The 24,141-nt window shown below is 35.1% G+C and overlaps 2 long non-coding RNA genes across 2 annotated transcripts in view; both read right to left on the bottom strand.

Moving 5' to 3' along the window:
* Window positions 1–24,141, bottom strand: part of LOC118762513 — a 963,298-nt gene that overhangs the window by 422,492 nt on the left and 516,665 nt on the right. The gene's annotated exons all lie outside the window — the stretch shown is intronic.
* On the bottom strand, window positions 605–16,443 carry LOC118762517. Its single transcript, XR_004998273.1, has 3 exons — window positions 16,434–16,443; window positions 12,732–12,736; window positions 605–688 (listed from the first exon to the last, which is right to left on the bottom strand). It is a non-coding gene; the product is annotated as an uncharacterized LOC118762517 (long non-coding RNA).

The following is a 24,141-nucleotide window of genomic DNA, read 5'->3' as shown; positions in this document are numbered from 1 at the left end:
TTGTTTCAATTTGCGCTTAAAGTACTTTCAGATTGAAATTTGCAAATTAAACAGTAGTTCTAACAACGAAGTTAATGCGACGAAGAGAGATTAAAATGGATATTATTCAACTATAAGAAATGCAAACTTCAGATTATATTAAATCATGAAATATATTATTATTTAAGATTAAGCAATGTCCTACAGTGAAAAGTTAAAAGTTTACTTTTACAATTGCACATTAAAACGTTTTTCTGCCACTTGCAATATTCAAAATATTGTTGGTGTTAAGTCACTTGTCAGAATAGCATTTTGCGTCATCACATAATGTTTTGTCTTCTCGTGAATGTTAAGCGATTAACATAACTAAGCATCATTACACTATGACAGGCAGAAAAACTACTGCACTGTTTTGTATTTAGAGAAACGGTTTCAATTTTCAGGAGCTACCAGTAGATTCCAACTAGCCAGTTCACTTTACGATGATCCATTTCTGGACGGTCATCTTCTTAAGTTGTGAATGCTGCCATAATCCTTGTCTTCCGTTCATCTTTGGTGTTACAAGGAGTTTTATCGGTTTCTTGTTCTACTGCATCCCACTCAGAAATTGTCTGACAGCCGTGACTGGGTTCTCCGACTTGTGTGGCAAGGTGCAGAGTCCTCTTGCCAGACACAGGGTCTTCCAGCTGCCACCCTCTTGACCCAGGCACTTCATGGGGGCTTCAGCGGTGAGTCTGAGGCCGTGTGGTAAAATGAATGAAGGCATAACATCACCATCGCTAGTGATCACTCCAAACACAATGAAGTTGACTGAATGTTATATTTTTATCACTCTAAGTACATGTCCTCGAAGTTTCGTACTGAAGCTTCCAGCGCGAGTGTCAAGCAGTACAGCATGCCGTTGCAAAATTTCTGGCAGAATGAATAGCGTCATGGTCCTGTTTTTCTCACAGAGGGTGCCCAACTACACTGTGCAGTCGACAAAATCAAAACTAAAAAATGTACATGCACGAAATTCAAAATATAAATAGCGATAATTTACCCATCGCAAACTGTACACACACACACACACACACGCACATATATATACATATATAGTTGAAATTTCTAGAGAGAAACAAAAGACAAAGACAGCTGTATGAACAGCTAGCAGGTGCGTTAGTTTGACATTCGGGAAAAGGAAAAAGTCTTTCATGTTTCGAGCCAACATTCTTCAACAGAAAGGAATAAAGATTGAACCAGTATGTAACTCACCACCTTTCAGATTTGTTGAATTATAGATTTTTTTTATGATTAGAAATTTAAATATCATAATCCAATACTTTCATACATTAGATTAAAATTTTCCCTACAATTAAATCATAAATTATATCAATTACCAATAGAGTATTTGAAGAGACCGCTTTATGTTTATCAAGCCTAATGCAATTGAACGTTTGATGGTGTAATATTACTGACAACGAATATCCATGTTTTTGCATCTCATTCTCATGTTTTCATGTTGCAGCTGTCTATGTATTAACATATTTTTGGAAAATTATTGGTTCTTGCTGTACTGCTATATTGCTAAATACATGATCAGAAATCAGTAGTAGTTTATTAAAAAAATTTAAGCATAATTATCTCAGAACTGCAACAGAATATTGCATGTGCATGGAGCTGTGGGAATTTTCGCACTTCGTAGCAGAATATGTTACCGTAGAAATACAAAATGCAATAATATGAAAGCATATGTTATGAGGTAGAAACGCAACGAAACGAACTTGTTCTAGTTAATGTAGTGTGACAAATACTGTCTATTTCCCTTGAATCTGGCCATAATACATTATATACTCTTACACTTTTAATTCTATATAGATTTTTTAATGGTAACCCTGAATAGACGTAGACTGTACTGGAAACTTCCCATCTACATCGTTGATAACAGAAGAGCCAACTGTTTTTTTTAAAACAGAGGAGTCTGATATATTGAAGCTATGTTAAAAGAAAGCACATTTATAGATATATCACAAAGAATCAATCAAAAAGAGTGTGGCTTAATTTCATACAGACAACAAAAACATTTACGGAATGTATAAATTTTTCATTCGATCGGTACCTATAATTTCCAAAAGATCACCCGATACCTTTCCTTTGCATAATGTCTGCCATTTCTCTTTTCCCTCCTTTAATAATTCGTATCAGCAGTATGTTTTATGTTTTATCGTTATTACCATGCGCCAACATTCTTACCCAGACGTTGAGAAAGTCACAATCTATTTTTCATACAATTCTCTAATGGTAATCATAAACAAACAATCTATCAATATTAATGGGCATTAAATACATTACTGTGTGAACATTAATGGTATTAATATGCTTTAGGAAGTGGGGGTTATGTCAGTAGTTTGCTTCATCCTAGAAGTGTAATCATATTAACAGAAAGTACTTCATCCAACAAAAATCATTAAATGAACTTCGTATTTATAAGTCAGGTTAAATAGAGTTGTATATAAATACATATAAATAAATACACACTTTCTGAATAAGAAGTGAGCCAGTCACAGTTGGAAAGTCTTTGATCACAAGTCTGCAGGATCAGAGCTGATCTGGCCTGAGTAAGATCGAAAATTTAATATATTATAAAATTTATCTTGTATCCAACTGATATATTCAATATTATTGAACATACACATACATACGTACATATATATATATATATATATATTCACATGTATACATATGTGTATATATGATACACACTATATACGGAGCTTGAACTGCTTGGATTGCTTATCAACAGAATCAAAACTGCACAGCGTGCGATAACAAATTATGTTTGCAAGTCAGAGGAATCAATATGTATTTGATTCTCTGCTTCAGCTGGAGTCTTACCCAAGTGTAGGTTTCCCTTTAGGTTAACAAAGATAGTAATATGATTGGAACTTCCACTGTATCACACCGCCACACCTTCTCTGCCACCAATTTCACAATATCACAATGAATCTGTGCCCACTCCCTATGCACAGTTTTACTGCCGAAAATGTGACTAAACATTATCCGCTTTAACCATACCAATTGGGTATGCCCTGTAAATGATATGAGATATTCAGTCTAACTTCCAATGAAATATAATTAATACATTTATGGAACATAGCTGTAATTCTATTTTGCGCAAGAGGCTGTGGCGAAAATCATCCAATCTCAAAGACGTGAGCTCAAGCAAATCTGGTAGAGAAAGAAGGAAGTATTTTTCCAATCTTTCCTGTACCCTTTTTTTAAATTATGCGGTCAGTGTTTCCATGTTGTAATCAGTCAAAGAATTTTTGTACTCTGAAGAGTAATATCACTCATTCAGATCCGGTAGTTGTTGTAGTGAAGATGTGCACTATCGAGGAGTGTTCCTCAGTGATAGTGTACCATAGTAATTGTAGCGTCTGGAAAGCCTGTTCATGTTTAATTAAGGTTACAATAAGAGAAAGAGAGAGTTTGTAAATTTATATACTTTATATATATACGGAAATTTATATACGGAAAGAAAGCGCTAAGCACTGAGTTGTAATTATACAAACTGTTTTCTAGTTCAAATGTGCTTCAGGTATATTTGAACCTGTAAGAATGTCATTTCTGTTTTGTTATGGAGAAAATGTATTATTGTATAGAGATAGGGGTAAACACAGTCAGTCATTTCGGACCGTTCCCTAACCAAATTGGTGGAGACATGTGGTGGTTATCTCCTCCCAGCAGTAGAAATCGGAAAGCCAGACTCTGAGAACTGACAAGAGATATGTATCTCTTATAATATGTACAAATGTAAACTTGTTACCAGTTCTAATATGCATGAGGAATATTCAGACATGTAATACGTGTAAACATACTAAGTCAGTTCATTACACTTGTAAAAATTTAGAATTATTTGTTCTAGAGTTTTCAGAGTGTTATTGAAAACATTGGAAAAAATTGCATTTTTAAACTTAATCTATGAGAAAGAAGGGGAGAGAGGGAGGGAGGGAGAGAAAGAAAGAGAAAGAGAGAAAGTGCGATGGGAAGAAGAGGGAAAGGGAGAGAGAGAATGTGTGTGAGAACGAGAAGTACAAACAAACAGAAATAGATAGATGTAGAGAGAGAGAGAGAAGGCAAGATAAAGACGGGAGAAAGAGAACGAGAAAGAGAGCGAGGGAGGTTCATGGAGTGAGTGATGTTAATATGAGTGTGAGATAAAAATAAATTCTAAGGGAGAGGTGCCGAGGTTATCTTGACTGGTAAATTTGAAATATTGTGAGAAATTTGATTGTTTCAAGTATTTAGAAAACAGTTTGGAAAGGGGCAATCAATTAAGGCGTGGTCTTGCTATGATAAGATGGTCGTTAAATGTTTTTGTTAAAAAATATAGTGTAAAATGTAGAGTAATTTTCGTTGATAAATTTGTGCAGTTAATTTGTGATAAATTTGTGCAGTTTATATGATAAACATTTAAAAATATGTGAATATTGTGAAACGTGCAGATACAATATTAAGTCGGATTCCGACAAAACAAAACAACGGAAAGAAGTTGAGTGAGAGCGCGTAAAAGGAAAATGATATAGTATAATAGAGAGAGTGAAGTGAAATGAAAATTGTAAATGTGCAGAGGGATAGTTACGGCTTATCGGTATTAAAACACGAGAATCTAGAAAATACGGGTGAATTAAAACTATTAAGAGGATTGCAGTAGGATTTAGATAAAACGTTGTACAGTCTAATGAAACAAAATAAAGAAGATTCATTAGCCAATGATTTTGTTTGAAAGACAATCTCTGAAGAGTTTATATTTACAAAATGATACTAATTCTGAATAGCACTTAAGAAAAAGGACAAGTGAATGATATTCCATCATATCGCTTAATACGGACTTTAGAAGTCTTACTGATGCTAGAGTAACATTTGGAAAATAATAGTGTTCTAATTTCCATGTCATAGTTACATATAAACCTCATATTATGAAAGATAATATATGGACTTTTGGATGCTTTAGAATATTTTGAGCGGGCTATCAAAACAAAGGATTGGATATTTTAAAAAACGCGAATGACTTTCTGAGTCACATTAGGTATATTCGAAGAATAATATTTAACTACGTCCTTTTTGTATTTGATTTGCAAGATTACTGATGCAAACACGTGTCCTAAAATTGATTTTGCTGCATCTTGAGACGATCACAATGTCTAAATAAAGAAAAGAATGGGTTTCAATTTCATTTCTTTAGTTTTTTGTTAATTTATAAAATTTTAACCAATTAACACTCATTCAGCTGTGCGTGCGCATGGGTGTGTGTGTGTGTGTGGGTGTGTGGGTGCGTGTGTGGACACTTGCCCATATATATGCATATGACATGGAACTTGAAAATAATATGGGTGGTAAACGTTTATTTCTTTATAACTTTCATTAGGTTATGTTTTACAATCCTAACTGGAATGTGTGTATGTAAGCGCGCGCAAACGTGCGTTTGCGTGTAGGAGCATTTAGGAGCATCAGTGCGAGAGTATATTGTTCATCTGTGTTATTTATTTATTAGAGGGCAGAGAACGAATTAGAATTTAATGGCACTTCATCTTTTATTCCATTAACTCAACGAAATGATGCTTTTGTGCACTGATCATCCCTACCAAGTCTTCTCACGTAAAATGTTTAGCTCTGCACCAGCACAATGAATACAGACGTGCGTTTTATACACCAGCGTGTTGCCGGTTGTAGTGTGGTATACATTTTAACAGTATTTTGTTATCAGTGAAATCTATCAGCTCTGTTGTTACGACCTTTATGCTTATGGTATTTACCATGGTCTGATGCTATTAGAGCAAAGAGGATTTCTTATTTCACCATTCCCAACTATGTGCTTCCATGCTCTTCGAGATACTCCTGGCATTCTCCGTAATATGTGTTGTGCTGGAGCTTCTACACTCATCTACTAACCTTCTTGGTTGGAAAACTGCGCTTCTCATTTCAATGTTGATCTTAGAATCTAGCTAATTACATCATAGGTAATCACTTTAAAAATAATTAAATCAATCTCAAACACCTTGTTTAACAATTAGATAAGAAAAGTAAATATAACTTACTTTTCAGTTGTACTTTTATATATAATTGTATCTCTATCCATTTTCACTTCGCCCTTTCTTTAAATATAACTTATGTATGTTTCCCTATCTTCCTGAACACGTAATTGACTTAAAAGATATAAGATACCATATTACAATTTCAAAAGCAGGAGAACACTTGCAAAATTGGTATTTGTGAATGTATATACGTATGTAGGTATATAAGAATGTATGTATGTATGTATGTATGTATGTATGTATGTATGTATGTATGTATGTATGTATGTATGTATGTATGTATGCATGCATGCATGCATGTATGTATGTATGTATGTATGTATGTATGCGTGCATGTATATATCTATGTATGTATGCATATATGTATGTATGTAAGCATGCATGTATGTTTGTATGTATGTATGCATGCTTGTATGTATGTATGTATGTATGTATGTATGTATGTATGTATGTATGTATGTATGTATGTATGTATGTATGTGTGTGTTCTATTTTTCATTATTTAAATTCTTTTTTTGAGGAAATTGTTGGATTTAACAAAGATACAAAGCTCCATTTTGAGAATGTGGATTACAAAAACATCATATTACCAACTTGGGAAAAGTTTTACATATGTTTACTGTTCCACCTACAGATTGTATTTAGAAGATGCATATTCGTTGCTTGAATTCCTTTTCCTAAAAGCTCTAGTTTATCCAGATTGTTATTAAGGCATTTACAATGTATATGTATGCATATATGTATGTGTGTATGTATGTGTGTATGCATGTATGTATGTATGCATGTATGTATGTATGCATGCATGCATATAAGTATATATGTATGTATGTACGTATATATGTATGTATGTATGTATGTACGTATATATGTATGTATGTATGTATGTAAGAAGAATGTTACGGTTGAGAAGGTGAATCACAATGCCCTTTTCGTTTGTGCAGTTTGTGACAGACCATACCTTACTTTTGCTGGGCTGAAATTCCGTTTGCGAGCGCATGGAAGACGAACCTCCACCAACAATGTATGCCAGAAGGTTTGCAAATATAACAGAGACCTCAAAATACACTTTAAGATCAGAACTTATCTGCAGCTCTTGGTGGCTCAAATCGTATATGCAATCTATGTGGGTGTCTTTTCAGAACATTGGCTAGTTTAAGAAAACCACATCAGATGCCATGATGATTCTAAGTTGTACGTACAGGAGGTGGTCAAATTCTGCATAAGGAGTAGACAACCACTATATAGATACATACACACACACACACACACACACACACACACACACATATATATATATATATATATATATATATATATATATATAGGCACACGCGTGGTGGTGTGGCAAGAAGCTTCCTTCCCAATCAAAAGGTTCCGGGTTCTGTCCCACTGCGTTTCACGTTGGGTAGGTGTCTTCCACTATAGGTTTGGGCGGACGAAGGCTATGTGAGTGGATTTGGTAGACGGAAACTGAAAGAAGCCCGTTGTAAATATATAACTATTTATGTACATACCTATGAGTATATGTCTGTAATTGTCCTCCCATCACCGTTTGACAACCGGTGTTGGTGCATTTACGCCCCTTCCCCGTTCGGCAAAAGTGTTCGATAGAATAAGTGCTAGGCTTTAATAATACGTCCCGGGGACGATGTATTCGATTAAAATCCTTCAAGCCAGTGCTCCACTATAGCCGCTTTTAGATGTATATTGAGATTATTTGGGTTTTTATCACGTTCCTAGGTAATGTGACACCAGGAAGATGTCACTGACCCACATCACCATTCTCATTTGGAAACACATGGTTTGCATATAGGGTTCGAACTTGCTCACTTTTCGAGGATATGGTAACGTTTGCAAATGTATCTTTATGAAAAGCATGATGCACGTGCAAAAGGTTGACTCATCAGGTATAAAAGACGCACAAATTTACCAGCCTGTCATTCTTTCTTCTCATTCTGTGCTGATTATCACGGTTAGTGGTATTTTTGTGTGCTATCAAGTGTTGAAAAGTGTTGAACACCTGTGTGTTCAAACACCTTGTTGTCCCTCTTAATTGAAGGGGGAAACGTTGTTATGTTAATATCAGAAATTGGTAAATCAGAGGAAGAATTATTAAGGTGGGTAGCCCGCATGAAAGAGAAGTTGCCGAAAGAAGCAGAAAGGAAAAACGAGGAAAAAGTAGAGTTTTGCGGCTGTGGACGGCTTAGCGAAGGAAAAGGTGAATTTTCGAAACCTGAAAAAGTACTATGGTTTTTATGAGAGAAGAACTGAAATTTTAAAGATTTACAATAAGAAAGAAAAGAAAATCAACATAGTATAAAAGATTGATGTTGAAAGGTGCTTGGCACCTATCTGATCAGATATATCTTACCTAGCTAAGAGTGCCCAACATGCAACAGTGGAGGTAAGATTTTCCCCCGAGCAAAAGGCCAGGCAACACCCCATGCCCTCCTTCGGATAAAATTACTTTCCTTCTTCCTTACCTTGGATGGCGTGTTTCCAGAGTGAGGGTGGAGGAAATACCATCGGAGATGGAGGTTGCCTGGCGATTGCAGTGATAATATTAGGCCTGGATGAGATGGTGACAATCCTCCAGGCCGAGAGAGTTCCCATACAGAACTGGCTAGGTCAAAGCCTTGAAATGTTAATCAAGACTACCCCAGGAACGCTAGATGCAAAAGCAGACACCATCGTGGTAGGCAAATGAAGACGGTGATGGTGGAGGGTAGGAAACCAAAGTGCTTTAAGTGTGACCAACAAGGTCACATAAAGGTAGAGTGTTCTCCACTCCCTACAAAACTATCAGTACCAGTGAAGACCGCATCTCTACCCATGTCGGCGTCGGAGGCAGATGGAGAGAGCGGTGAAGATATATAGGGTAGCAGAAAATAGTAATTTAACTTCTCTTTCTACATTCGGTGCGTGGCGAAGCAATTAGCTGACTCCTGATAATTATGGTTATAATTCTAGAATATTTATATAATGCATATATATGTATATATACATGTATTATATATAACTTGACATGTTTTAACAGATACGCGCGTGCGCAGACAGACAGACACGCTCCCCGTACCTCAATCTTTCACACAGACACTCACGCGTACATCATATATACACATACATATAAATGAAGCGAAGGTTGTGTGATAAAGTGAATTACTAATGAAAATTATCGAAAACGTATAACTCATTATGGGGAAGCACTCCATCGGTTACGACGACGAGGGTTCCGGTTGATCCGAATCAACGGAACAGCCTGCTCGTGAAATTAACGTGTAAGTGGATGAGCACTCCACAGACACGTGTACCCTTAACGTAGTTCTCGGGGATATTCAGCGTGACATAGAGAGTGACAAGGTCGGCCCTTTGAAATACAAGTACAACAGAAACAGGAAGTAAGAGTGAGAGAAAGTTGTGGTGAAAGAGTACAGCAGGGATCACCATCATCTCCTGCCGGAGCGTCGTGGAGCTTTAGGTGTTTTCGCTCAATAAACACTCACAACGCCCGGTCTGGGAATCGAAACCGTGATCCTATGACCGCGAGTCCGCTGCCCTAAACACTCATTATATATATATATATATATATGTATATGCATGTGTGTGGGTGCGTGTGTGTGTATGTGTGTGTGTGTGTGTGTGTGTGTGTGCGTGTGTGTGTTTGTGTGAATTTATATATTCCCAACTAACTTTCGATCATACTCAAATGCTATCATGCAAGAAGTCACATTTGTTGCCATATATTGAGGTTTGCACACATAATAATATTGAGTCAGTTTGATAAATGGAATTTATGCAATTGTAATTATAACCAAAGATATCGGATAAGAAAGTGTTTTCAGAGAGATACCTTCCTTTTGCTCTTTCTTTCTTCTCCTCTTCATCATCATTTTCACCATAATTGTCAGCATCGTCATCCTTGCCCCCTTTCTCGTAGTGATGATGAGTACAATAATAATAATAATAATAGTAATAATAATAATAATAATAATATAATAATAATAATAATAATAATAATAATAATATTATTATTAATATTATTAATATTATTATTATTATAAGAAGGAGAAGAAGAAGAAGAAGAAGAAGAAGAAGAAGAAGAAGAAGAAGAAGAAGAAGAAGAAGAAGAAGAAGAAGAAGAAGAAGAAGAAGAAGAAGAAGAAGAAGAAGAAGAAGAAGAAGAAGAAGAAGAAGAAGTAAGTAATTCCCACTGAAAACTATATTTCTTGTTACATATAACTATAATATTGATTTTCTCCAAGTTTTACATTGCTCTATATTTCTTAGATTGTATTATTCAACGTAAACGAACTGAATCGATGTGTAACTGGCACCGAGACTGCGTAGAAATCGTGCTTTCCAATGTAAGAAATTAAGAAATTGATTTGTTGAACCTGCATTTCATTATTATTGAAGGGTGTTAGCTTTCATCGGACTCAATTGAGTTCGATCGAAGCTTACATCCCTTCCCACCAATGAAATTCCAGCTATCTTTATAGATGAAAACTCCTACACTGGATGAAATCTCGTACATAGATGAAATCTCCTACACTAATTCTTTTTAAAAACATCCCGTCCTTATTTTCAAAGAAAAGATAAAGCATTGGTTTCAGTGAATTGCTCTATTTAGTTTTGTACTCAATTACTGCATTTTTCTTTAAACAATGCGACGCCATTAAAATACATATCATTGATGCACATCACCCATTTCAATCCATATTATTCCTCTTGATACAGTTGTATCTTCGCGCTAGTAAAGTTCTCTTTATAGGATTACTTGACCCAGTTCCCACTCAATCCATTCCAATCATTGCAAAAAAAATTAAAAATGAAAATAAAAATGCTGGTTTGTGATGCAAAGTACACTTCATTTTCAATGAAAGGGATGAGTCTGGCATGATCTGAAAGCCTTGAATTAGATTAGAGTTGGTGTTGTGGTGAAAAACATTGTAGCTATCAAAAATTGGAATTTTGACTGATGTTCAAAATAATAAGAGATAAAATTAGAACTTTGAGGTCTCTATAAACATAAAAATTTCGTGAGATTTCATAAGTTCTTAATTATGAAATGCATGTATTTCATCTGATTCTACAATAAAATATGTTTAATGATAATTCATATTTAAAATTTTTATATGGCTTGTTAGGAATAATTTTCTTACCTAATTAAATCCATACATCAATAATTAATTATCTTGTAAACTGTCAAAGAATTGGTAACTGTCTTTTCTGCGAAAGTTTATATCACATATATCATTATTACAGCAAAAATGGATGCGCATACAAAAAAATGGATGCGGAAACATCGAATGCAATAGGGTTACTTCTTCACGAAAAAATTTTTATTGTTTCTATAAAGATATATATTTAAGAAAAAAAAATGTTAATTTTCCAATATGGACCCAAAGAAATTAAAGAATACTAATTTTGATTTATTGAGTAAACTATTTTAACACTGAAAACCTGATAAATGCTCCATGTTATAAAAGCTGTATGAATTACACATGCTTCAATAATTTGGTATGGAAATTATCATAAAGAATGTTTTCCTTCGACGTTTCCATTAAAATTCTAGTAAACAATGTACATATAAATGTTATCAAAGAAGAAATTTCACAAAACACAAACTCAGATATATACATGGATGTATACATATAACATATATATGCATATTTTTACATGTAAACACACACACACACACCACACACACACACACACACACACACACACACATATATATATATATATATATATATATATATCAAAATAAGCAAGAAAGGTATCCAGAGGTAATGCAGTACGATCGTTTCATACAACTCCATTTAATTGAACAAGGCAATCATTACATCAATTTAAAATGCAGACCAATCTTCAGCTGCACAAAGACATAGAATTTAAATTAGAAGAGATGAACACAATACCTAAAACCTCCAAGAAGTTAGGGAGATAGACAAACGAACCCCTTGATTATCAGCTAACATCTTCGTTTAGGTTTTCCTTTACCAAACCTCCAAAGTGGTGCTCCAGAATGACCTCAGTCCAGTGACTGAAACTAGTAAAGGGATAAAGGGATATTGCTTCTAATAAATCTTCATTTTTATGAGTCCGATGTCTGTCTGGTCCATCAGCCCTACCCCTAACACATACAGCCATCTGTTCTCTCAGCATTAGATATACAAGGGATTTGATAAACTAGTCTATAAATTAAAACTGACCCATAAAAACAAAAAAAAAAATCAGTAACGGACAGAGACTGTAACAATGTATATCTTCTTGAAAATTCAGCATCTTCTAAACTGGAGTGCGACAGCATGTTCTTTGTCTATTTGATTTTAAACATCTTACTTTGAAATTGTATGGATAATACCGTACTAAATTCTGGTGCCTCAACTTAAGTACCATATTCATCTGAATATATATATATATGTGTGTGTGTGTGTGTGTGTGTGTGTGTGGTGTGTGTGTGTGTGTGTGTGTGTGTGTGTGTTTGTGTGTGTGTGTTGTGTGTGTGTGTGTGTGTGTGTTGTGTGTGTGTGTGTGTGTTTGTGTGTGTGTGTGTGTTTGTGTGTGTGTGTGTGTTTGTGTGTGTGTGTGTGTGTGTGTGTGCTAATTAAGGAATACAGGTGTAATCCAACAAGAAAAAAAATTATGAAGAATCTGTGCACAAGCACTCGGTACGCTCTCTTTTAAGATTACTCTATGAATCCTTTGGTGACCAATTCAGTGCGGGATAGGAATTGTTGCCATGCCTCAGTTAAATGGTCGTTTTTATTTTCTATCATCATCTGGAGAGTGATAGCCTAATGTTATGGGTTCAAGCAAGCAACGGGTTTTAGAGTTAGCCTTCAATGAAGCTACCGGTTCTAAGCTATGGATTCCATGGTTCTAAGCTATGGATTCAATTCTCGAAAATATTTGTACAAATATAGTAGTCCATAAGATTTAAATCTGACCACTTTAGCGTTATATGATCATCAAGTTTGTCTGATACCCATTCTTGGCTTCGATATATGTTGTGAGGAGGTCCCGAGTGTTCTTCAAGCAGACATATTTGACGCATTGAGCATAACCAGCAGGAGTAATTCTGACCCACGTGAAAAATCTGATTTGACATGACATTTGCCACACACTACTCCTAAAACTATCATCGTTGCCCAAAACTGGAAATAGTATGCGTCACACCGAGGACATCCAAGAATCTGCGTAAAACCATTTTCATTTTGAATGTTAAACGTCGGATCGTACTCAAGGTTTTGTCATCAGAGAAGGCCCAAACAATGTGTCCGTGAGGGTATTAATCATGTTTAGCAATTATTTGACACAATTACCTTTGTAAGCCGCACAGTTCTGATAGCTCACTCAGACACCAAATGGTCATCATTGACTTTCTGAGATAATATGAATTGCGATGTCCATATACTGTAACAAACGTTCAGAATTTTCTTTTAACTTTGGTAAACTTGAAAACTTCTGGCCGAGAACTTTCAAAAGATCTTGCATTGTTTAAAAAGTTGTCACTTTCTAAATTGCTGGTTTCCACAAATATTTCAACAATGACTGACGGCACTTTAACTTTCTTTTTTGAATTTTAGCACTCTACCTAAAACTAGGAATGTAGAATCGAATAAACATTTTAGTATGTTTGAATAAAGTAACCTACTGATAATTAAGTGCCTCAACTACTCCTCTTACACGAACACAAACACACAAACACACGCACATATATATATAAGCACACATATATGTGTGTGCTTGTACGTACGCATGTGCACGTTTAGATGTTTTAATTCCCGTGTTTAGTCATGGCGTTCGTCCAGTTTGAAATACAGTTGATTGATAGATTCAGTCTAGGATTCACAGGAAGATATGAGCTATCATTGGCACATAGCCCAAACAATAACACGCTCCTGGGTACAATGCGATGTTGATGTGTGAATGCCGCATTTACAAATAGACACCAAACCCCACAGTCGCTAAATATAAAAATCTTTTAGATGCAGATTAGCTCAATCTATCTATCTATCTATCTATCTATCTATCTATCTATCTATCTATCTATCTATCTATCTATCTATCTATCTATCTATCTATCTATCTATCTATCTATCTCTCTAACTACCTACCTATATATCTAACTACCTACCTATCTATCTAACTATCTACCTATCTACCTACCTACCTACCTACCTACCTACTACCTACCTACCTACCTACCTACCTACCTACCTACCCATCTATATATCTATCTATCTATCTATCTATCTATCTATCTATCTATCTATCTATCTATCTATATATCTATCTATCTATCTATTTATCTATCTATTTATCTATCTCATTCTCACTCTGTATATATATATATATATCACCGTGACCGACCAGGCTATCAGATGTTGCTATATATCGCTGCTCACAATGCGCTTCGTATTGTTTTAGCCTTCAAATGACGCCACCTCGCTGGCTAAGCGCGCAGGCTTATATATATGAACTAAGTGATATGATATATATGTAAAAAATGTAATATATAAATAATATCGGTAAATACAAACCAGCCGATCTTCTGATTACCTCATTTCTTCTAATATATATATATATATATTATATATATATATATATATATATATATATATATATATATAAATATATCCATATGTATATATATATTTAGATAAACGCATATAGTTATAAAACAGAATATATGTGTAGGTGTGTATTCGTGTATTCATTTGCCTCTGTGTGTGTGTGTGTGTGTGTATATATATATATATTATATATATATATATATATGTGTGTGTTTGTGTGTGTGTGTGAGTGTGTATGTATATATATATATGCTAGACTCAGTAAAACATAAGGGCTTCTGGGAGAGGTTAAAGGAATTGGGACTCTACTCCCGGAGATGAGACGTGAGAGATATGCAGTGCTATACATATGGAAAATAACTCAAAGCTTCGGAATAGAAAGCTACAACAATCCCTGAACTGGACGGCACTACAGAGTATCAAAGTGCCGATCTTCTTCATCGAGGATACGAACACAATATTGTAGTAGGTTTGGATTTAAGGGACCACAGTTCTTTAAAGCCCTACCACAGGACATCAGGGATCTGCGAGGTACGGACATAGAAATCTTCAAAAACGTCTAGACATTTTTTTTCACTTGCAATCCCGGATGAACCCACATCGGGGCAAGATGTACAGAGAAGAGCGGCAACGTCCAAGGTGAATCAGTATGGCTGAGGCCGCTGGCTCAAACCCGTGAAAGTTAAACGATAATATATATATATATATATGAATAAAAAAATGGAGTTAACGCAGGTGTAATCAAATATTCTTAGTTTCGATACATGATTCGGAAATTCCACTGATACTATTCAAAAGAATAAATGGTATATACAATGCAATCTTCTCCTCAGGAAAGTGAAAAAAACGAAACTCGTCAATAAGACATTTTAGCAAAAAAAAAAAAAGTTTGCATTGTTTATACCATTTATTCTTTTGAATAGTATCAGTGGAATTTTTGAAACATGTGTCGAAAGTAAAAATATTTGATTACACCTGCGTTAACTCAATTTTTTTTTATTCATATTATTCAAAATATTCAACGTAAACACGAAGTTTCTACCTTTATAAACAAGGAGTTACAACACCTTTACTTGTGAGATTTTTGCTGCCCTGGTAACTATTTATTTATTTTTCCGTGTTAATTGTTAACAAGGTAAAAATACACTTATCTATTTATAATATATATATATATATATATATATATATATATATATATATATACTTTATTTTAAGCAGCAGAAAATTCAACAAAATCTGTTACTCTGAGTTTCTCGTTGCCGTTCATCAGACCAAACTGTCTGATGAACGGCAACGAGAAACTCAGAGTAACAGATTTTGTTGAATTTTCTGCTGCTTAAAATAAAGCATATTACTCTACCACTGGTATTTGAGTACTCTTTTTTCCACCTTGTTTCACATTTATGTGTTTACTTTCATGGGTTTGTGGTGAGTCCCTTATATCACACTAACTCATTTACCAGCACGTTTAGCAACGTCCTTTACTGCCTCTCCTGCTCTTTCTGCCCTTCTCCGTACATCGGTAAGACAGGACGCCGTTTGGTTCGCGAAGCACCTCCGAGATATTAGACTCAGTAATGACACTCCGGTCTCGCGCCATTTTCGCTCTACAGGTTATTGATTACAACACCTGTCTGAGTTTGGATTGTCTTTGCACAGGGGCTATCCGAACTCCCGCCGTCACTGGGAACAGGAATTAATCTTCTCTCTTCACTCCTTTGCGTCACATAGGCTCAACTCCCCCCTCTTCATCTTACACCTACTACTTCTCTTCCTACCTCTCCTTTCTTGCCATGACACCTTCTTCCTCTTATCTCTCCTACCCATGTTTTCCCTTCATTGATACCCCCTCCATCCACCCCAACCCTACTCATCTCACTCCCACATACTACAACCCTACCCCCACACCTACACCTTCACCCAATATCCTCACCCCACAACATCACTCCATCCCCCCACATCCTCACCCCCACTCACATCCTCACCCACACCCACATCCTTACCCCACATCACACCGTACCCTCACATCAACCCCCGCCGCCCCCCGCAGCACACCACCCCACAGAACACCACATCACACACCACCACAACACACCGTACCAAATCACACGCCCACACCACTCCGTGCACGCTAGCACTGACACACCCACACATTACAAATGCACACACGCACACATCCACACGTCAAAGTCACCAAATCCTACCCACACTTACACACTTACACATACACATGCACGCACACCTTTTTGGTATCATCAGTACTTTAGTATTTCTCATTCTTTCTAGCTCTCCTGTCCAGCTATCTTTTCCCAATTAGTCGCCATGATTGACCGATAAAACCACAAGATTTTTATTCTCTCTCTGTTTATTTCATCACATTCCTTCCCATTGAAGAACGTCGGCTCAAAACGTAAACGACTTTCAGACCTTTACGAACGTCAAAATAATACACCTGCTTGGTTTTTATACAATTGTCTCTGTCTTTCAGTAAATTTCAACTATATATATATGTATATATATATATATATATATATATATATGTGTGTGTGTGTATATATATATATATATATATATATATATATATATATATGTGTGTGTGTGTATATATATATATATATATATATATATATGTATATATATATATATATATATGAAAGAGAGTGAGAGAAAGAGGGAGATAAGAGGGTAAAACATTAGTAGGATAGTGAGAGGGGGTACTATGCTAAAAGAAGTAACGCTAAGTTAAGGAGAATGAACAGGTTGAAGGAAGTGATATTTGAGAAGTATTAGCGATGTGGAAACAAAAAGATGAGAATGAAAGATGAGAGAATTGAGCAACGAAGAAAAAGGGATAGAAAATGTAGAAAAATGATGTTGACAAAGTCAACATCGTACGTGAAGAATTCCACCCACTCTACAGAATTGATCAAGAATACTCATATTGAAACCAGCCTGATGGTGAGTATAGATGTGATAAACCTGTTCACCAAAGCCCCAACTGGCGAAGCACTATCGGAGACAAAAGAAAAACTATTGACAGACACCTATCCAAAAGAACGGACTAGTATACCAATTAGAAACTTGATGGAAATGTTGACCTTCTGTGTAGAAACTACCTACTTCAGTATGGAAACTGATATATATCGATTTGAGGAGGGTTTAGCTATGGGTTCGCCATTATCACCGTTAATACCCAATATATACAATGGAATACTTTGAGAATTTGACTTTAGTATCAACACCACTAAAACCAACACTATGGCTACGATATGTTGAAGACACCTTTGTACTCTGGCCTCACCAGGACGATATCCGAGTGCTGTTAGATCATGTAAACTCAATAAAACCATCAATACAGTTCACAATGGAAAAAGAAAAAGGCAATCAGCTAGCATTCCTGGACGTATTAACAACACGCACCAAGTATGGATTCAGGACATCCGTACACCGCAAGCCGACCTTTACTAAATGATGAGCTCAATAACGATCTGTTAAGCAACAACTACCCCAATATTATATTACCCACTCCAATTATGAAGAAGAGAGAGGATGAGGCCAATAAACTGTCTGCAGTCTGTCTGAAAGGCTTCTCCGAAAAGATACAAAAGATATGCGCCCCATATGACATCAGGAGAGTATTCATGAGTAATAAAACACTTCACAAATATCTCCTTCCAGTAAAACCACCAATAGAAAAGAATATGACCAAAGACTGAGTGTACTCCATCCTATGCAACTGTGGTAGGTTCTTCGAAGACGAAACATGCCGCTCCCTTAAAATAAGGGTAGACGAACATCGCAAAGCTGTGACACGAGGTAATATTGACAAATCGGGTATCGCTGATCATGTATGGAAAAATGGAGAGTACCTCCCCCTGTGGGATGAAGTTAAAATAATAGACAGAGAACACCACTAGAAAATACGCGAGCTAAAAGAAGCAGCACATATGCTAGGACACAACAATATTCTAAGTAGACCGAGTGTAGATATGAGCAGCATATGGGAACCGGTATTAAGGAAGGATAGAAGATTATTAGATTTATAAGCCCTAAAATTCACTCCATAATTGCCCACAGGCATATGACGTAGTGGTTAAGAGCGCAGGCTACTAACCCCAAGATTCCGAGTTCGATTCCAATAATAATAATAATAATAATAATAATAACAATAATAATAATAATTATTATTATTATTCAAAAGATAGTGCTCATGGGAACTGCTCATATCCTACGCAAAATACTCTATATGTAATCTCAAGGTTTAAAACAAACAATTTAAAAAAAATATATTTATTAGACATTCACTAGTACAACACCAAAAAACCCCAAATATATGGCACACTTGGCATAACAACAACGTGAACTTCTAACCTGTTGTCTCTTGAGGTCTCTGGGTGAGACTTTGAGCCAACTTGTACAAACATAAAGCAAAAGTCAAATATAGAATAATAATAATAATAATAATAATAATAATAATAACATTGATATATTCAAGACACCTGAAGAAGGCTGGAGGGCATATCAGCCGAAACATTGTGTTAACAATAAACAAGATGAGCAAAAAAAATCTGTCGAATTTTAATGTAAATAATGTACATAATTCCTCATCTCTTAACTATAGACCTGTATTCAAAAGTACAAATGTTAAAATGTCTAATGGTTTTGTGAGAGATTGGTAGATAGATAGACAGACATAATTAGATAGATAAACATAATTAGATAGCGAGATAGATAGATAGATAGATAGATAGATAGATAGATAGATAGATAGATAGAGAGGACCTACTGGTGGCGTGTAGTGTGTATATAGGCTTGCTGCTAGTTCTTGTGTTAATAAGTTAAGTAAGACCTATAATCCTTCATCAGAATTTCCATGGTTATCACTGCTGGTGTTGGCATTTTATCCTCATTGTTCAATTTTATCATCTTCCATTCCAAGATTTTGGTTTCCCCATCGCCAATTGCTACTTCTCAAGTATTATTTTCTTCTACCTGGTCATTCCTCCTCATTTAGCCTTACTTGTCTTTGCATTATACCCCCTCACATCATCTTGCTACAGCGTTGCCCTGCTATCTCTGTGTATTATACCACAACTATGTCGCCTTAGATATAGCAATACCTTTTATACACACACACACACATGCACACACATATATATACACAAATATCCATATATATACACATATACGTGTATGTTCATGTCACCATCGGTATTTATGTATTGCTTGCATGCGTATATTTAATGTGCGTCTTAATACAAATTAATACGAAAATTTCATGACTTCATTATGTCGTGCTATAAATCTGGATTAAATGGAGGAAAAAAAAACGTTTCAAATATTGCGATTAGAAATGCGTTCTATTGACTTCCTATTGAGTGTTTTCTTTCGTTTCTATAAACAACAACAACAACAACAACTACTACTACTACTACTACTACTACTACTACTACTACTACTACTACTACTACTACTACTACAACAACAACCGGTTTTAATTTTGTCACAAAACCAGCAATTTTGAGAGAGGTGTTTAGTCGATTACATCGATCTCAGTGTTCAACTGGTTCTTATTTTATCAGCCGCAAGTGGATGGAAAGCTAAGTTGAACTCGGCTGAATTTGAACTTAGAACGTAGAGACAAGCGAAATGTCACTAAGCACGTTGCTTGGAGTGCTGATGATTCTGCCTGCTCACCACCTTAATAATAATAATAATAATAATAATAATAATAATAATAATAATAATAATAATAATAGATGCAAATAGGCCAGACATTATATTGAAAGACTTCAGACAAAGAACATGCCTCCTCATTGATATGACTGTCCCAATCGATATAAACGTATCTGTCAAGACCTACCAAAAACTGAGCAAATATATCTTGAAATAGAAATCAGCAAAATGTGGAAGCTGAAGACTAAAACAATACCTGTTGTCATAGGTGCCCTGGGAATGATAGCGAAAGGGCCTGATTGCTACCTAACTCAGATACCAGGAAACCCCAAAATGGCAGAAATTCAAAAGATAGTGCTCATGGGAACTGCTCATATCCTACGCAAAATACTCTCTATGTAATCCCAAGGTTTAAAACAAACTTTTTTATTTATTTATTTATTTTTTTTATGTATTAGACATTCACTAGTACAACACAAAAACAAAAACCCAAATATATGGCACAGAACTTCCAACCTGTTGTCTCTTGAGGTCTCTGGGTGAGACTTGGAGCCAACTTGTACAGACATAAAGCAAAAGTCAAACATAGAATAATAATAATAATAATAATAATAATAATAACAATAACAATAATAATAATAACAATAATAATAATAATAATAATAATAATAACAACAACAACAATAATAATAATAATAATAATAATAATAATAATAATAATAATAACAACAACAACAATAATAATAATAATAATAACACTAATAATAATAATAATAATAATAATAATAATAATAATCTCAAGGCATCTCAAGGCGGTTACAATACCAGTGATCATAGGAGCACTAGGACTGATCAAGAAGGGAACCGAAAATTATATGAGAATGATCCCTGGCTTACCATCCCTGCAAGAAGTGCAAAAGATTGTCTTAACTGGTACATCACACGTATTGAGAAGAGCATTGTCGATGTGAGAACTGTTGCTGCTCATGTATTTTAATTTAACTTTAAAAAATAAATAAATAAAAAAAAACGAACTACTGAGTTTGGTTTAATGGCCTACCAATATACACTATGAGTTTCTTTGCCCTAGGAGTCGGGAAGACACTCGGCAAGAAACGGAAAAAAATTTGAAAGAAGAAAAAAAAAAAAAAAAAAATAATAATAATATTGCGGCTAACCCCGGTAGACAGAATTATCTTCAATCAACAACATCACAATATTGGATACTGTGCGATGTCTTAAAAATAAGAATAGCAATAATAACAACAAATTAAAAGACCCCGATGCATCATGGAGTCTGAAAGCGTAATTATAGCTGCTCAGGTTCAGGCATCGAATACCAACTCAGGGAAATGGTGTATATACCACACAAGTGCAACGAAACTCTGCAGAATCTTTGGGAAGTGTGTCGAAAGCGTGACTCCCATTGTTAGAGCTTGTGAATGTCTTGCGCATAAAGAGTACAAGCGCAGACACAACAAGGTAGTGGCTACTTTGCCGGAAGTATGGGTACAATGTAACAGGTGATTTGTACCAACATAAACCGAAAAAGGTAATGGATGAAAAGGGGAAGGCAAAAATTCCCTGGGACTGTTACTTCGTGGCAGAGAAGGTGTTAGAGCAACGAAGGCCACACATAGTAACCTTTAGAAGAGACAAACAAGAGTGACTAATAATCGACGTGGCAGTGGCAGGAGATAAACATATTATCATGAAAGAGACAAGATTGATAAATATAGAGACCTCAGAATTGAGATCGCCAAGATGTGGCAGCTACGAGCGTCAAACAAAGTTTCTCCCTTTTATCATTGGAGCAGTGAGTTCAATACCACCCACTCTGAAGAAACATCTGGAAACTTTAGAACTACCTTACCATCTAGGTCTATGGCAAAAATCGGCATTACTTGGAACTGCACGTATATTGCGTTAAGTCTGTCTGAGATCTTTGGCGGAACTTTATCAGACGGGTAGTCATGATGGGTATAGTGAGCTTCGTATATTTGTACCTCAGTGTTACTTAGATGGCATATACTGCTCCCTCACTCAATAATAATAATGATAATAATAATAATAATAATAATAATAATAATAATAATAATAATAATAATAATAATAATAATAATTTATTTCTTTATTGCCCACAAGGGGATAAACATAGAGGGGACAAACAAGGACAGATAAAGGGATTGAATAACTGGTACATATTTAGCTGAACCTGGGAAACTTTCACGGAAAATATTTAAAAAATGTAAACATCTGTAAATTGTGTGCTGGTGTCATGGAAAATGTTTCTATATTGTGACAATTACAGAATATAGAAAGAAATGTAAAACCGATAACTATATAATCCAACCAAAATATATTTTACGCAAAAGTAAACAATTATTATTTAGCCTTAAATACATCTTATATGTTCAAAAGATATTTTTGATTTAGTGGTGCGGAACATTCTTCTGGTATTCTGTTATTCTTTTACTTGTTTCAGTCATTTGACGGTAGCCATGCTGCAGCAACACCCTCTAGTCGAAGAAATCGACGCATGGACTTATTTTCTGGTACTTGTTCTATCAATATCTTCTGCCGAACAGCAAGGTTACAGGGACTCAAACACACCAACATCGGTTGTCAAACAATGGTGGTGGAAGGATAAACACACACACACACACACACACATATATATATATATATATATATATATATGACGGGCTCCTTTTACCTTTCAGTTTACGTCTACCCAATTAACTCACGGGGCTTTGGTCGCCCGAGTCTATAGTAGAAGACACACCTTAAAGTATAGAATTGAATTTCCTGTAGCCGACTCTAGGCAACTTTTCTCCCCCACCCATTTTGTAGGGGTATTACCCATTTTTGTGGGCTCTTTTCACAAATATACTCTGTTCAAAATTTGCATTAGTTTTTGAATGGAAAAAAGGAACTGAGATGGGGCTTGTTTGTAGTTTGTAGAGAAAATGTTAAGCATGCCTGCAAAAGAAAAAAAAAATTGTCTCTCTCCCCCCCGCCACCAAGTAAAACACATGACGAATTATAAATGAAGGCGAATAAGTACCGGGGAAGGGAAAGAAGAGAGAACTAACTGTCGATCGTTCCAGAACTCCTAGAACAAAAGCATAAACACCTGTCTGTCTGAGGTCCTAGTTGTGGCATGACAAACAGTATAAACCCCCAGTAGACATAATATCTTCAATCAACAACCTCACGATACTGTATATAGTGCGAATTCTATAATAATAATAATTATAATAATAATAATAATAATAATAACAATAATAATAATAATAATAATAATGATGATGATAATAATAATATAATAATAATAATAATAATAATAATAATAATAATAATAATAATAATAATAATAATAATGATAATAATAATAATAATAATAATTATTATTATTATTATTATTATTATTATTATTATCATTTCTCTTATATGCATAAATCCTGAAATTTTAGAGGAAGTGGTTAGTCGATTGCATCGACTACCAGAGCACAACTGGTACTTGTTTCATCGGTTCCGATATCACCAAGCATGTTCCAATTTAGTCGAGTTGATTTATTTGAAATCAACATTTTATTGGGACACATGTGAATACCACAAGTGAGTGAAAGATTTCGAACACCGTATTTGGATTTGAATGTCATATACACAGAAACATATACTTCGAACCGTTATCACCTGCAGTCACTAAGAGCTATATTGAGTCAAGCAATTTCAAATGTGTTACACTGATAAGATAAATTATTTATAACATAAAATCACAAACTGAGGGAATGAAATATTTGATTAAATGCTATTCATTTTATCAT

The sequence above is a fragment of the Octopus sinensis genome, linkage group LG3, assembly GCF_006345805.1.
Source record: "Octopus sinensis linkage group LG3, ASM634580v1, whole genome shotgun sequence".
In the NCBI taxonomy this organism is placed as follows: Eukaryota; Metazoa; Mollusca; class Cephalopoda; order Octopoda; family Octopodidae; genus Octopus; species Octopus sinensis.
The sequence above is the reverse complement of the archived record's forward strand: the minus strand, read 5'-3'. Positions and strand labels throughout refer to the sequence as shown.